Source organism: Phyllobates terribilis, unplaced genomic scaffold (genome assembly GCF_046119375.1).
Source record: "Phyllobates terribilis strain yellow unplaced genomic scaffold, ASM4611937v1 Scaffold_42__1_contigs__length_11168841, whole genome shotgun sequence".
NCBI classification, from domain to species: domain Eukaryota; kingdom Metazoa; phylum Chordata; class Amphibia; order Anura; family Dendrobatidae; genus Phyllobates; species Phyllobates terribilis.
This window is the reverse complement of record NW_027362802.1, coordinates 4,073,746-4,091,601: the sequence shown is the minus strand read 5'-3', so window position 1 is coordinate 4,091,601 and position 17,856 is coordinate 4,073,746.

Genomic DNA, 17,856 nt, shown 5'->3' with positions numbered 1-17,856 from the left:
CGGTACCCCCGGCAGTCTGTTGAAAGCCTAAAAAGTGCCCAAAACGATAGTGACAGTGCTCAAAAGACATTGGGACAGCATGGAGATCGCCCCAGGATGCATTTATGACCCCCAGGTCACTGCTGTCAACAACGTGGTCAGAAGTATTAAGCCACTCTTACGGGCTCACAATAAAACGTTCAAAAAACGGTTTTCCTGTGAAATATGTTAAGGAACTTCCTTTCCAGGGTAAAGACTTGTGAATAAGGTAAAATAAATAACCAAAAACAAAAATACTCCTCCACACCTTGGACTATTTTCACAAGTAGCATTTTTTATGCGTTTTTGCACTTTTGTATTGCTTTCAACCGTGAGAAATGCATTCACCGAGAAATGTCATTTTAACATTTTACAACCTTATCTGGCCATGTGCTGTGTGACACATGAATACAGTGCTGCAAAGACATGAGAACAGCATGGGGAAGACCCCTGGAAGCATCTCTTACACCTAGGTCACTGCCTAAAAGTTTGCCCATCAGAAGTGATCCTTGCCGCATCAGAAGATGCAAACTTGCAACTATCCCCGTGCAAGTCCTTGTCCCAGGGCAGTGTTCTATTGTACCTCCCCCATTCCTTGCAATGCAAGCGTAAGTGTGCCACCTGCCACCCACCCACTCACCCACCCAACTCCAGGCTCAATACCATACTGCTAGCTTGCTTGCACATGAAATTGGGCCTTTCAGGCATGTGGAGGCAGACGCCGGCCACCATGTCATGGCTGTGTCGGCGGCCTGGTATCCATACTCAGTCCCCAGCCGCCCGGCGGCCGGGTGTCCACGCTCGGTCCCCAGCTGCCAGGGGGCGGCCGGGTGTCCATACTCGGTCCCTAGTCGCCCGTGGCCGGGAGTACATAAACGGTCCCCAGCCACCCCTATTTCTCCTGGGAACTTTCCCCACACTTTTCTTAGCCTGGCCTGCAATAGGGCAGTATTGGACGAGCACACAAGAGAACCAGACTCCTCTGATGGGCCCTAGCTTCTCCATCAGTGGAGTTGAGAGTGCCAAGGTGAGGAGCATGATGACGATGATAGAAGTTAGTATCTGCTTTGTTTTCTTGGAACGCAAGCGCATGTATTTATTTGCGGCTAGGCCTGAGGTGGTCAGCGCTTTGGCGCATATACTACCTCCTCCGAGGATTGCTGGATGTTTTCCTGCTACTATCCCAGTTCTATGACTCCTGTTAAAACAAAGCTTCAAGTGATTAATGATGGATGAGGTGGTGGCAAAGGAGAAATATCAGGAGGAACAGGGACCATTCACATCAATATCAGGCCAGTCAACCACACATGTCTTGTAGGATATGTTTCTGTACCAAAAGGAGCAGTACGGCTACACAGTTATAGGGCATGCAGTGAGTGCAATGCCTACCAAAAATTTCGAGGCACTCCAAAGTGGTGGAGGTCGCCGTAGCTTAACAAGACGGTTTTAATGCCAATTGGACGAGATGTGGACGTCCTAGTAGCTTAACAATATGGTTTTAATGCCCCTTGAAATAGTGGTGGAGGTTTCAGTAGCTTAACAAGTCTGTTTTAATGCCCATTGGAAGAATGGTGGAGGTCGCAGTGGAATAAAAAGACAATATCAATGCCCCTTGGAAAAGTGGTGGAGGTCGCAGTAGCTTAACAAGACGTTTTTAATGCCCCTTGGAAAAGTGGTGGAGGTGGCAGTAGCTTAACAAGATGGTTTTAATGCCCCTTGGAAGAATGATGGAGGTCGCAGTGGAATAAAAAGACAATATTAATGCCCCTTGGAAAAGTGGTGGAGGTAGCAGTAGCATGAAAAGACAGTTTTAATGCCCCTTGGAAGAGACGTGGCGGTCACAGTAGTTTAACAAGACTGTTTTCATGCCCCTTACAAGAGCCATGCAGTACAGCATATTAAAAACATTATTCCCATTATTGGGGAGTGGGTCTCCCATAGTCTTTGCCTATTCCTTCCAAGCAAAAGCTTCCAAAAATTAGGACAGAGGAACTTGCAATGCTGGCAACATGGATCACGGTCACCCTGGTGGTATAGTAGTGGTGGAGGCTGAGGATAAGAAGAAGAGCAAAATACAGCCAAAATGAGGAAGCGTATACCCATGTGTGGGTGTGAAGCGGTGCATGGGAATACACCTCCCGAAATAACACAGTGGATTTGACTTTATGTTACTCTGCTGTCATTTGGTGGCGATGAGAAGTCTGCCCCAATCCAGCCCTTGTTCATTTTGGTAAGGGTCAGCTTGTCAGCATTGTCAGTTGACAGGCGAGTGCGCTTATCAGTTATAATTCCCCCAGCGGCACTAAAAACACGCTCCGATAACATGATAGCGGCAGGGCAGGCCAGGACCTCCTAGGTGTACACAGCGAGTTCATTCCAAGTGTCCAGCTTGGATACCTAATAATCAAAAGGCACAGAGGAATCACGCAGGATGCTGGTACAGTCGGCAAGGTACTCCCTCACCATCTTTTGAAACTTTCCACTCCTTGTGAGAGTACCCCGCGCCTCAGGACCTGTAAGCTGGGCGGGTCTCAGAAAAATGTCCCAGAATGTTGACAGTGTTCCCCTGCCTCTGCTGGATTGGAGTTGCGTCTCTCTCACCTGTACGACTTGGTTGGTCAACGAACTGTGACCTCTGCCACTAGCGTGTTCAGATGGGAATTTTTTTAACAGTTCTGCAGCAAGAGCCTTCTGGTACTGCCACATTTTTGTACACCTCTCCACCTCAGAAATAAGAGAGTGAAAGTTCTCCTTGTAGCGGGGGTCTAAAAGTGTCACCAACCAGTAATGACTGTCACCCAACATTTTGACAACGTGAGGGTCACGGTTAAGGCAACATAACTAGTGTTGAGCCACCCCCGTAGTGTTCGAGTTCGGTTCGGTTCGTCGAACACCCGTGTGTTCGCCGAACTGTTCGTCGAACTGTTCGTCGTACACCTTCGAACACCGTTAAAACCAATGGCAGGCAAACAAAAACACATAGAAACACATAGAAAACACCTTCAAAGGTGTCCAAAAGCTGACAAACTGCTCAGAAGACACAACTAACACATGGAAAAGTGACAAGTACATATAGTCATGCGAAAAGAAAAGAGGTGGAGGAGTAAAAGGAGGGGGAGACACAGATATAGGCATGTCATGCCCTTCTAAAATCCAAAAAGTGAGAAGCCGACACGGCCAGTCCGCTCCTGCCCGTGCCACCTCCGTGTCGCCGGGTTTGTGCCAGAGCCGCGGTGAACCCTGACGGCCAGCCCCCCTCTCCCAATACTGGTGCCTGTCCGCTGGTGGGTCGAGAGAGCCCCCCTGTGGTGGAGGCAGCTCTAAGCTTTTTAATTTAAATTGTCTCTCTAATTTGAATGAATACACTTTAAATCCATTTACAAGGATCTATTGGAGGGCAAGTCTCATGCCAGCAGCCGCGTAATTCCAGCTCCAGTAGCGTCCACTAAAGCTGCTGCAGTTAAAAAGCTTTTATAAGGATCAAGCTCGGCTGTCCACCGCAAGGCATCCTACTGCCAGTCCCAGCCCCTATGCCTTGGGGTGCCTCCTGATGCTCTTCACTGAGTATCCCGTGGTCCCGAATAGTGTTGAGCCACCCCCGAAGTGTTCGGGTTCGGTTCGGTTCGTCGAACACCGGGATGTTCGAGGAACTGTTCGTCGAACTGTTCGTCGAACACCTTAGAACACCGTCGAACACTGTTAAAACCAATGGCAGGCAAACAAAAACACATAGAAACACATAGAAAACACCTGCAAAGGTGTCCAAAAGCTGACAAACTGCTCAGAAGACACTCTCTTTAAAAAAGCCGGCCGGCAATTCAGCAGCGGCATACACCGGTACCCGACAATTTAGACATGAAGGAATAAAGCATCACACATAGATTAGATAGATAGAAACATGTCAGTCACACATATAAGAAGCACAATGACAGTGTTGGTTACTGCACTTGTCATTTAGTGTAAAGGATTTATTAAAAAAAATATTAGTGTTTTCATGCACCGTCTCTTTAAAAAAGCCGGCCGGCAATTCAGCATCTGTACCCGACAATTTAGAACAGAAAGAATAGAGCTTCACACATAGATTAGATAGATAGAAACATGTCAGTCACATATATAATAAGTACAGTGATAGTGTTGCTTACTGTACTTGTCATTTAGTGTAAAGGATTTATTTAAAAAAATAATAGTGTTTTCATGCACTGTCTCTTTAAAAAAGCCGGCCGGCAATTCAGCAGCGGTACCCGACAATTTAGAACAGAAAGATAGAGCATCACACATAGATTAGATAGATAGAAACATGTCAGTCACATATATATGAAGTACAGTGATAGTGTTGGTTACTGTACTTGTCATTTAGTATTAAAATAAAGGATTTATTATTAAAAAAATTGGCGTGGGGTTCCCCTTAATTTTAGGCTCTAGCGGAGGTTAAGCAGACAGCTGGGGCAGATGTTCGAAGCCTGGGAAGGGGGTAATACCCACGGAGCTTCCCAGGCTACTAATATCAGCCCCCAGCTGAATACCTAGCCTTTACTAGCTATTAAAATGGGGGACCGCCCCAAAAAAATGACGTGGGGTCCCCCCTAATTTAATAGCTAGCAAAGGCTAGGCAGACAGCTGGGGGCTGATATTAATAGCCCAGGAAGGGAGCCATGAATATTGGCCCCCTCCCAGGCTAGAAACACCAGCCGTCAGCCGCCCCAGAAATGGCGCATTCATAGGATGCGCCAATTCTGGCACTTAGCCTCGCTCTTCCACGCTGCCCTGGTGCGGTGGCAGGGGGTAATAGGGTTGGGGTTGATGTCAGCTTATAATGCCAGCTGACATCAAGCCCAGGTTAGTAATGGAGAGGCGTCTATAAGACACCCCCATTACTAACCCCATAGTCAAAGTTAAAAAAAACACAAACACCCAGAATAAAGTCCTTTAATTGAAATAAAGACACAATCCTTTATTGTTCTAAATTAAACCATACTTACCATCAAGCCCATTCCAGCTGAAGCCAACGATCTCCTGCAATAAAAGAAAAATAATAAAGCAACCTCATCCTTACCTTTCCATGGTTCCCACGACAGCTTCAGCTCTGCTACATCGAGATGACAGGCTGGACCGCAGCAGAACGCTGCCATCCAGCCTGTCATCCCGCAGACACTGAGAAGCGCAGGCTTGCTTGCGCTGCTCAGCGTCTCTCTGTGACGACATCCAGATGAGCCGAGTTCATGTCCAATGAACTCGGCTCACCTCATGCACGTCACTGACAGCGTGGGAAAATTCTCACGCTGAAGTGCTGATTGCAGGAGAATTTTCCCACGCTGTCAGTGACGTGCAGGAGGTGAGCTGAGTTCATTGGACATGAGCTCACCTCATGCACATCACTGACAGCGTGGGAGAATTCTCCTGCACTCAGCACTTCAGCGTGAGAATTTTCCCACGCTGTCAGTGACGTGCATGAGGTGAGCCGAGTTCATTGGACATGACCTCGGCTCATCTGGATGCCGTCACAGCGAGACAGTGAGGAGCGCAAGCATGCCTGCGCTTCTCAGTGTCTGCGGGATGACAGACTGGATGGCAGCGTTCTGCTGCGGTCCAGCCAGTCATCTCGATGTAGCAGAGCTGAAGCTGTCGTGGGAACCATGGAAAGGTAAGGATGAGGTTGCTTTATTATTTTTCTTTTATTGCAGGAGATCGTTGGCTTCAGCTGGAATGGGTGTGATGGTAAGTATGGTTTAATTTAGAACAATAAAGAATTGTGTCTTTATTTCAATTAAAGGACTTTATTCTGGGTGTTGTGTTTTTTTTAAATACTTTACTAGAAATTCATGGCGGTCATGTCTAATACTGGCGTGACCCCATGAATTTTGGGCTTGGGGCCAGCTGATAATACCAAGCTGGCCCTAACCCCTTTATTACCCAGTGAGCCACCGCACCAGGGCCCTGGATGAGTTGGGTACAGCGCCAGAAGATGGCGCTTCTATGAACGCGCCATTTTCCGGGGTGGCTGCGGACTGCAATTTGTAGCGGGGGGGGGCCCAGAAAGCTTGGGCCTCCCTGCGCTGCAGATTCCAGCCCCCAGCTGCCTAGTTGTACCTGGCTGGACACAAAAATAGGGCGAAGCCCCACGTACTTTTTTTTTAATTATTTCATGAAATTCATGAAATAATTAAGAAAAAAAGGCCTTCCCTATATTGTTGTGTCCGGCCAGGTACAAATAGGCAGCTGGTGGTTGGGGGCAGCCCGTTCCTGCCTGCTGTACCTGGCTGGACACAAATATAGTGCGAAGCCCCACTTCAATTTTTTTTAATTATTTCATGAAATTCATGAAATAATTAAGAAAAAAAGGGCTTCCCTATATTGTTGTGTCCGGCCAGGTACAAATAGGCAGCTGGTGGATGGGGGCAGCCCGTTCCTGCCTGCTGTACCTGGCTGGACACAAATATAGTGCGAAGCCCCACTTCAATTTTTTTTTAATTATTTCAGGAAATTCATGAAATAATTTAAAAAAAATTGACGTGGGGCTTCGCACTATATTTGTGTCCAGCCAGGTACAGCAGGCAGGAACGGGCTGCCCCCAACCACCAGCTGCCTATTTGTACCTGGCCGGACACAACAATATAGGGAAGCCCTTTTTTTCTTAATTATTTCATGAAATAATTTAAAGAAAATTGACGTGGGGCTTCGCCCTGTTTTTGTGTCCAGCCAGGTACAACTAGGCAGCTGGGGGCTGGAATCCGCAGCGCAGGGAGGCCCAAGCTTTCTGGGCCACCCCCGCTGCAAATTGCAGTCCGCAGCCACCCCGGAAAATGGCGCGTTCATAGAAGCGCCATCTTCTGGCGCTGTACCCAACTCATCCAGGGCCCTGATGTGGTGGCTCACTGGGTAATAAAGGGGTTAGGGCCAGCTTGGCATTATCAGCTGGCCCTAAGCCCGAAATTCATGGGGTCACGCCAATATTAGACATGACCACCATGAATTTCTAGTAAAGTATTTAAAAAAAACACAACACCCAGAAAAAAGTCCTTTAATTGAAATAAACACACAATTCTTTATTGTTCTAAATTAAACCATACTTACCATCACGCCCATTCCAGCTAAAGCCAACGATCTCCTGAAATAAAAGAAAAATAATAAAGCAACATCATCCTTACCTTTCCATGGTTCCCATGACAGCTTCAGCTCTGCTACATCGAGATGACAGGCTGGACCGCAGCAGAACGCTGCCATCCAGCCTGTCATCCCGCAGACACTGAGAAGCGCAGGCTTGCTTGCGCTCCACAGTGTCTCTCTGTGAGGGCATCCAGATGAGCCGAGTTAATGTCCAATGAACTCGGCTCACCTCATGCACGTCACTGACAGCGTGGGAAAATTCTCCTGCACTCAGCGCTTCAGCGTGGGAGAATTCTCACACTGAAGCGCTGAGTGCAGGAGAATTCTCCCACGCTGTCAGTGACGTGCAGGAGGTGAGCTGAGTTCATTGGACATGAGCTCACCTTATGCACGTCACTGACAGCGTGGGAAAATTCTCCTGCACTCAGCGCTTCAGCGGGAGAATTCTCACGCTGAAGCGCTGAGTGCAGGAGAATTCTCCCACGCTGTCAGTGACGTGCAGGAGGTGAGCTGAGTTCATTGGACATGAGCTCACCTTATGCACGTTACTGACAGCGTGGGAGAATTCTCCTGCACTCACCGCTTCAGCGTGAGAATTTTCCCACGCTGTCAGTGACGTGCATGAGGTGAGCCGAGTTCATTGGACATGAACTCGGCTCATCTGGATGTCGTCACAGAGAGACGCTGAGCAGCGCAAGCAAGCCTGCGCTTCTCAGTGTCTGCGGGATGACAGGCTGGATGGCAGCGTTCTGCTGCGGTCCAGCCTGTCATCTCGATGTAGCAGAGCTGAAGCTGTCGTGGGAACCATGGAAAGGTAAGGATGAGGTTGCTTTATTATTTTTCTTTTATTGCAGGAGATCGTTGGCTTCAGCTGGAATGGGCGTGACGGTAAGTATGGTTTAATTTAGAACAATAAAGGATTGTGTCTTTATTTCAATTAAAGGACTTTATTCTGGGTGTTTGTGTTTTTTTTAACTTTGACTATGGGGTTAGTAATGGGGGTGTCTTATAGACGCCTCTCCATTACTAACCTGGGCTTGATGTCAGCTGGCATTATAAGCTGACATCAACCCCAACCCTATTACCCCCTGCCACCGCACCAGGGCAGCGTGGAAGAGCGAGGCTAAGTGCCAGAATTGGCGCATCCTATGAATGCGCCATTTCTGGGGCGGCTGACGGCTGGTGTTTCTAGCCTGGGAGGGGGCCAATATTCATGGCTCCCTTCCTGGGCTATTAATATCAGCCCCCAGCTGTCTGCCTAGCCTTTGCTAGCTATTAAATTAGGGGGGACCCCACGTCATTTTTTTGGGGGGGTCCCCCATTTTAATAGCTAGTAAAGGCTATGTATTCAGCTGGGGGCTGATATTAGTAGCCTGGGAAGCTCCGTGGGTATTACCCCCTTCCCAGGCTTCAAACATCTGCCCCAGCCGTCTGCTTAACCTCCGCTAGAGCCTAAAATTAAGGGGAACCCCACGCCAATTTTTTTAATAATAAATCCTTTATTTTAATACTAAATGACAAGTACAGTAACCAACACTATCACTGTACTTCATATATATGTGACTGACATGTTTCTATCTATCTAATCTATGTGTGATGCTCTATCTTTCTGTTCTAAATTGTCGGGTACCGCTGCTGAATTGCCGGCCGGCTTTTTTAAAGAGACAGTGCATGAAAACACTATTATTTTTTTTGATAAATCCTTTACGCTAAATGACAAGTACAGTAAGCAACACTGTCACTGTACTTCGTATATATGTGGCTGACATGTTTCTATCTATCTAATCTATGTATGATGCTCTATTCTGTCTGTTATAAATTGTCGGGTACCGCTGCTGAATTGCCGGCCGGCTTTTTTAAAGAGACGGTGCATGAAAACACTATTATTTTTTTTGATAAATCCTTTACGCTAAATGACAAGTACAGCAACCAACACTGTCACTGTACTTCATATATATGTGACTGACATGTTTATATTTATCTAATCTATGTGTGAAGCTCTATTCTTTCGGTTCTAAATTGTCGGGTACAGGTGTATGCCGCTGCTGAATTGCCGGCTTTTCATGTTTCACTGTTGGCACTGTTCCCATCGATTTGGGCAATCACTGTAATGCCACAACCACCATGGCTGTGGCATTACAGTGAGTGGCAGACAATCCCTGCATGATTGGTGCTCTAAATAGCGCCAGACATGCAGGACACGCTTTTGGTGCACGAACAGTTATCGAACATAACCTCGAACAGCCGAATTTTTTGCAAATCGTTCGGGTTCGTCGAACAACTCGAACACCGCCCAAAACAGCTCGAATTTGAGATTGGCGAACAGTTCTAGTCGAACACCGCTCATCTCTAGTCCCGAAGCATTTCCTTTGAAAAAATTAAGTGTCCAAACTACAGGTGGTGTAGCTTGCTTAACAGCCGGGATAATCCGCTGACTAGCAGACACTGCTACTAGGCACAAAGTATTTCCTGGGCTAGATGCAGTTAAAAATTTGTAAGTAGATACTCTCGTTGGATGCTGAGAAAGCATTCCATAGAGTCTCCTGGCACGCCATATATGATTCTCTTAAAAAGCTTGGGGTAGGGGTCTAGGGGAAACTTTTATAGCCAAAATCACAGCCCTGTATCACAATACGTCACCTAGGCTGAAGATAAATGGAACTGTAGCACCGAGGGCTCGGTTGCTACAGACGTATTGCACCTCACCCAGAGGTGTGATATCTCACTCTCAGATAAGGATGGAGTGTGGATCAGGACCCGACACCTGCATGCATTACACCACATTGCCGTGGGGCAGGGCGACCAATATGCCCCTGAGATGGGCACGACAGTCCCTGTCCCTGGCTGGAGTGGGGGGAGGGAACACTGAGGAAGGGGAACCCTGCAGTGCAGGAGCAGGGAGGAAGCAGTTCCTGGGTGCATTGAGAAGGGAGTATAAAAGGTGGGCACCATCTTAGTTCAGTGCAGAGAAGTCTGAGCAGAAGTGGCAGGGAGCAGGGGCTCTGCATGAGCTCTGCTCCGGAGGCGGGCCTAGTAACAGAGGCCCAGGCCTGCAAGAGGGAGAAGGAAGGAAGAGGAGCGGAGAAGGCTCCAGGAACGAGGAATGAAGGGATCCCAGGGGTGCGGACGGGCGAGTCGCCACCGCACGCCCGAATCCACCTGCGTGGAGGGGTCAGGCCAAAGGGGGAGACCGGTCCCCGAACTAGTGGAGGCAGGAAACGACCCTCAGCTAGAAACCGGAGGCTCTGACATTTTATGTGGCGCAGCCCCTTGCTACACCCGCTAGGAAGGCACCACATAGGGTCAGGGAAACTGGCGCCACGTTTACCAAGAGGAGGCCCGAGGCAGCCGGACAGAAGTGTTGGTAAGAAAGGCCAGACAAAGGACACACAAAGGGGGTCCTGTGAAGCGCTCCAAAGTTATCTGGGAGTTGTCTGAGCCCCTCACCTGGTGAGCACAGTACGACGTGGGCAGCCGTTACCTGCAGACGTGGTCTGGATAATAAGAACTGTGAGTAAAGGCCCTGAACTGCATCACTGACTCCGTGTCGTTACTGCTGCTGCCCTGCACCATCACCCCCATCCTCCACATACACTGCCCTGAGGCTATACTCCTCCAGTGGGGAGTTATGCTACGCTCTGCTGCACCCACAACACCAGCCTTAGCGGTCTGCCCTGTAGCGGCGGTTCACTCTGACCGCAATCCACGGGTGGCGTAGTCGGACATTTAAACATCAAAACCACATAAATAGTTCCGCCACTGGTTTGACTGCCCTGAGCCACGGAACCGGATCGCCGCCACGAAGACAACAACCACCAGCATCCACCAAAAAGGGTCCGGCTCCGGGTGTCCCAAGGCCCAGGGGGTGCGTCAGAACATTTTCATCACCTTTCACAATCACCAATGGGACAAGGCAGGGATGTCCTCTGTCCCCTCTCTTATACATCCTAGTGACGGAGCACCTGCTCTCATCAATTCGCCATAACCCCAATATTAGGTGGATTGAGGTGGGAGGCACCGAGTACAAGTGCTCTCTATTTGCTGATGATGTCCTAGTATATATCACTCAATCACATATATCCATCCCTGCTGTTATGGCTGAAATAGATCACTTTGTTACATGGTAAAATTTTAAAATCAATGCAGCGAAGTCTGAGGCCCTCGATGTCTCCCTCCCTAAATCCATATAGGATTCCATCCAGTCCAACTTTCCCTTTGCCTGGCCCTCACAGGGTATCAAATACTTAGGAATTCCTATTCATAGAGACCTCTCCCATCTATGTTATCTTAATTTTGGGCCCTTTATTGAACAATTCCATACAGACCACGGTTGGCAAGTTAGAACTGTAAGATTCACTACGTGAACCGCTGGTGTTTTGTGGAAAAGCACATGTACACCGCATTCCAAATTATTATGCAAAAAGTGTTTAGGAGTGATAAGGGAAGAATTTGTTTGTTTGTCAGTTAAACTCATTGATGGTGATGTGTGTCAGGGCTCTTTATATCACTGTAAGCAATTGCAGACACCTGTGCTAATTAGTTTGGCAGGTGTGTCCAATGAAAGGCAAGACTACTTAAGAAGGCTCTCTCACATTATTAAGCAGCCTACATTTTCTGCCAAAATGGGAAAGAAAAAGGATGTGTCGGCTGCTGAGAAGCAACAAATTGTGGAGTGTTTAGGTCAAGGCATGACTACAATCAACATTGTGCGATGATCAGGATGAAGTGTCTTGGCAATCAAGAAGTATGTAGCTGATTCACAGTACACACGTGTGCGTGCTGATAAGGGCAAATTGAGGACTCTTTCCTACAGGCAATTACGTCAGGTTGAAAGAGCAGCGGCAAAAAAGCCTTGTCATAGCAGCAGACAAGTTTTTGAAGCTGCTTGTGCCTCCAACGTCCCCCGAACAACAAGATGCAGGGTCCTTCAGAGGTTTGCAGCTGTGCATATGCCATCCTGTCGACCTCCTCTATCCACTTCACACAAGCAGAAACGGCTCCAGTGGGCCAAACATTACATGAAGACTGATTTCAAAACTGTTTTGTTCACGGATGAGTGCCGTGCAGCGCTCGATGGTCCAGATGGATGGAGTGGAGGATGGCTGGTTGATGGACACCCCACGCAAACACGGCTACAGCGCCAACAAGGAGGAGGTGGAGTAATGTTTTGGGCTGGAATCATGGGGAGAGAGATTGTCGGCCCCTTTAGGATCCCTGAAGGCGCTAAAGATGAACTCCATAATGTATGTGGATTTTCTCAAACAGCACTTCCTGCCATGGTTCAAGAAGAAGAACCGTGTATTTCACAGCAAGATCATTTTTCTGCATGATAATGCACCATCTCATGCTGCACATAAAACATCTGCATCTCTGGCTGATATGGGCATAAAAGGGGACAAACTTATGGTGTGACCCCCATGCTCCCCTGACCTCTACCCCATTCAGAACCTTTGGAGCATCATTAAAAGGAGTGTCTATGATGGCGGGAGGCAGTTCACATCTAAGCAACAGCTCTGGGAGGGTATTCTGTCCTCATGCAAAACAATTGAAGCAGAAACCATCCAAAACCTGACAAATTCAATGGACGAGAGAGTTCAGAAGCTCCTTTCGAACAAGGGGTCCTATGTGAAAATGTAACATCACCTAGAATAAAGTTTTGAGTTGAAAACTGTTTGATTTCAGTTTCTAACAACCTGCTAATGCTTATAATTTCAAAAATGACCATTTTTTTGGTCTTTATTAAAATGAAAAGGTTGATCGAAAAGTTTGGGGGATCTAAGAGTGTGGCAACCCAGTAGTCATGATTACTTCGAATTCTGACAATATGAGGGTCATGCTGCAGGTAGTGCAGCAAGAAGGCACTTATGTGTCTTGCGCATCTCGGAGCCCCAAAATTATTTTCCGGGCTAGATGCAGCTAAAAATTATTTTTAATTTTAAATCTGGTGGAGCATATTATAGATGGCCTAATAGGATCAGTGCTGCACACTGCTACAAAGCCCAAATTATTTTCCAGTCAAGATACAGATAAAATGATTAGTAATTTGAAAGCTTAAAACGTTTGGTAGGGTGATTTTAACCAATCATCAAGCTTTTACTCTCCCCAGGATGACACAGGGGTAGAAAAGTCGTTTCGGATCCATGATTTGTTCATCTTTATGAACGTGAGTCTGTCTACATTATCAGTGGAGAGGCGCGTGCGCTTATCTGTCAGCACACCACCAGCAGCGCTGAACACACGTTCAGACAGAACGCTGGCTGCGGGGCATGACAAGATCTCCAAGGCGTAAGTGGCTAGCTCCGGCCATTTATCCAGATTGGAAGCCCAAAAAGAGCAAGGGTCCAGTGACACAGTCGTGGCTTCAATGTTTACTTGGAGATACTCCTGTACCATCGTCTCTAGGCGTTGACTATGTGTCAGACTTCTTGTCTCCTGTGGCCTTGCAAAGGATGGGCTAAAAAAGTGGTGAAATGATTCCGCAAAATTGATGTTACCAGCAGATACTGTGGTTCTGTTACGGTTTGAGTGCTGAACACTTGACGGTCCCACGGTTGGCAAGTTGGAACTGTGAGATTCACTACGTGCACCATTGGTATTTTGTGGAAAAGCACATGTAAGATTCTGCAACAGTCTCTGCTGATACTCCTGCATGCATGCATCCCTTTCTATGGCAGGAATAATTTCTGCAAATTTACTTTTGTACCGGGGATCTAACAGTGTGGCAACCCAGTAGTCAGGATTATTTCTAATTCTCACAATTCGAGGGTCATGTTGCAGGTAGTGCAGCAAGAAGGCACTCATGTGTGTTGCGCATCCAGGAGCACCAAGTCCCTGTTGTGTTGGTGGCGAGGTAACAACCATGCTTCCTTCCTCTGTCCTCTCCCCCCAACCTCGCACAACAGAAATGTGATCAAGGTCTCCCTCATCTGATGAGTCTTCCATCAGTTCGTCCTCCACTTCTTCCTGGGCTCCTGCACCTTCCTCACTAGTTTGGCTGCTACCATGCGCCCTGGTAAAATCATCTCCCCCACCCTCACATGCCTGCCGCCTTGGTGCTGCCGACCGTCTGGACCTTGCAGATGTTAACCCTTCCGCATACAACTCCTCCTCCTCTACTTCCTCCACCTCCTCTTGTGCCACCACCTGACTCCGAATTCTGTTTAACATGTGCTCCAGCATGTAAATCACCGGAAAAGTCATGCTGATAATGGCATCGTCAGCACTAAACATCTTCGTCGCCATTTCAAAACTGTGCAGAAGGGTGCATAGGTCCCTGATCTGAGACCACTCCTCCAGCGTGATTTGCCCCACCTCTGAATCTCGTTGGCCCAGGCTATACGTCAGAACGTATTGCACCAGGGCTTGTCGGTGCTGCCACAGTCGCTGCAACATGTGCAGAGTTGAATTCCACCGGGTAGGCACATCGCATTTTAGCCGGTGAAGTGGCAGGCCCAACGACTTCTGTAGAGATGTAAGTCGCTGAGCTGCGGGATGCGAACGGCGGAAGTGAGCACACAGCGACCGTGCCCTCTGCAGAAGGCCATCTAGTCTGGGATAGTGGGCTAAAAATTGCTGGACAACCAGGTTCAACACGTGAGCCATACAAGGCACGTGTGTGACATTGCCCCGGCGAAGGGCCGCACCCAGGTTTGCAGCATTGTCGCACACGGCCTTCCCTGGTTTCAGGTCCAGTGGAGACAACCATTCATGAAATTGGTTCTCCAGAGCTGACCACAACTCCTCAGCTGTGTGACTCACATTTCCCAGACATTTCAATGTAAAAACCGCCTGATGACGTTGAGCCCTACTGCCAGCATAGTAAGGAGGTGTGCAGGATCCCTTCTGCGCAGTTAGAAAGCTTGTGGCATGACCAGACAGGCTTTGGGTGCAGGTGGAAGACCGAGAGGAGGTTGAGGAGGCAGAAGCAGTGGAGGAACTTTGACATAAAGAGGATTGACGCACAACTCGTGGGGACGGCAAGACTTGGACAGCAGCCCCTTGTCCTGCTGTCACCATAGTTACCCAGTGCCCAGTCAGCGACATGTAACGCCCCTGTCCATGCCTACTCGTCCAAGTGTCTGTGGTGAAATGCACCCTGTCACACACAGAGTTTCTCAAAGAAGCGGTGATGTTGTGTGCGACATGCTGGTGGAGCGCAGGCACACCTTTCTTTGAGAAGTAGTGCCGACTGGGCATCTGGTACTGGGGCACTGCGACGGACATAAGGTCTCGAAAATCCTCTGTGTCCACCAGGCGGAAAGGCAGCATTTCTGTAGCCAAGAGCTTGCAGATGGTGAAATTCAACCTCTTAGCTTTCTCATGGCTAGGAGGAAATGGTCTTTTACTTGTCCACATCTGAGGGACCGAGGGCTGGCTATTGTGCTTAGACGGGGTTGATAAGGGTGTCCCCGGCAAACTGCCGGTCTGTGAGGAAGATGCAGGCGGACATGTTAGGTTGCCTTGATCCAAAGGTGGTGCTATCGATGTCGGACAGCGCTCAACACCAGCTGGTGTTACCACCTCCAAAGAAAATGATGACCTGCCATTCACGCTGGCTGTTGCGGGTAAAGAGGTGGCAGGTCTGCGCCCCAAAACAGGTGTGACTGCTGTCCCCCCAGTCACAGAGGATGAAGAGGCCGCGGATGCACAAGATATGGCAGACGGTGGTTGGCCCGGCCTTTTAGGCCGCATTGTAGCACACTGAGCTTCCCACTGCAACTTATGCTTCATGTCCATGTGCCGGTTCATGCATGAAGTACTCAAACTATGTATTTTTTGGCCTCTACTTAGCTTTTGCTGACAAATGTTACAGATAACACGAGTTGGGTCATCTTTATCGATCTGAAAAAATGCCCAGGCTATGCAAGGCTTAGCACCCATGCGACCTGAAGAGCCACCACGACTTGTGGTGAGAGGCAGAGTTGTGTTTGAGGATGCAGTTGTTGACGTGCTTCCAGTACTACGTCTCTGTCCAGGAAGTCGCAACCTGACCTCGTCGTCACTAGCATCTTCCTCCACCTCCTCTGCTGACCTCATCTCTTGGCTGACTGTGGGTTGACAGTAAGTGGGATCTCCGACCTCATCATCATCACCCTGTGCGTTATCACACCCGTCGTCCTCAGAGCCAACCTGTTCCTGCCCTGACAAAAAACTAAAGTTGTCGCTCCAATCAGGTATTTGAGTCTTATCATCGTCTTCCTCATTGTCTCCACCAACAGGAGTTACAGTTTGGGAATGAGGGTCTACATTATGGTCAGAACCTTCTGCGTCTGGTCCTGGATCCGACTCATAAAGATTCTGGGCATCAGTGCAGATCATTTCCTCGTCTGGATTCACAGAAGCGCTGGAGTCGACCTCTGATTCCCAGGCTATAGTATGAGTAAACAGCTCTGCAGACTCAACCATCTGTTCTACCTCATACTCAGACGGGCAGCTGGAGATTTGGGAGCTGTGAGGAAGCAAGTGCGATTTGGGTGACACCTTTGAGGACTGGAGTATTTGTGATGTTGAAGTTGATGTGGAGGAGAGCCCACTTGATATCCGTTGAAGCACCTGCTGTTTTTGTGCCTCATCTGGAATTTGTAGCGATTGGCGTGGCCGTAAGAAAGGGATCTTATCACATTGTCCGCTAAAAGAAGTAGACATTTTAGTTTGGCTGGAAGATGGTCTTTCTTCTGCACCTACCCCACGGACACAACCTTTTTTCCCCTTCCCAACACGCCTATTCCCCTTTCCACCAGCAGCAGGCCTTTTTCCACTCATTTTGGTGGTTAACTAATTCACAACTCTGGAGTTGTTTGCACAAAAAAACAATGGATGGTAACCGAGCAGAGCTGAGTGGCCAAACTGTGGTATTAGGCCAAAACTATTGACTGGGTTAGATGCAGAAAAAAATTATTTTTAATTTGCAACCTGATGGAGGTCAGTATAGATGGACTAATAGACCAAGTCCCACACACTGCTAGAAGCCCAAATATTTTTTCAGAGCTAGATGCAGAAAATTTTTTTATTCAATTTGCAACCTGATGGAGGTCAGTATAGATGGACTAATAGACCAAGTCCCACACACTGCTAGAAGCCCAAATATTTTTTCAGAGCTATATGTAGAAAAAAAATATTTTTAATTTGCAACCTGATGGAGGTCAGTATAGATGGACTAATAGACCAAGTCCCACACACCGCTAGAAGCCCAAATATTTTTTCAGAGCTAGATGCAGAAAAAAATTATATTCAATTTGCAACCTGCTGGAGGTCAGTATAGAAGGACTAATAGAACAAGTCCCACACACTGCTAGAAGCCCAAATATTTTTTCAGAGCTAAATGAAGAAAAAAATTATTTTTAATTTGCAACCTGATGGAGGTCAGTATAGATGGACTAATAGACCAAGTCCCACACACTGCTAGAAGCCCAAATATTTTTTCAGAGCTAGATGCAGAAAAAAATTATTTTTAATTTGCAACCTGATGGAGGTCAGTATAGATGGACTAATAGACCAAGTCCCGCACACCGCTAGAAGCCCAAATATTTTTTCAGAGCTAGATGCAGAAAAAAATTATATTCAGTTTGCAACCTGATGGAGGTCAGTATAGATGGATTAATAGAACAAGACCCACACACAGCTAGAAGCCCAATATTTTTTCAGAGGTAGATGCAGAAAAAAATATATTCAGTTTGCAACCTGATGGAGGTCAGTATAGATGGACTAATACAACAAGTCCCACACACAGCTAGA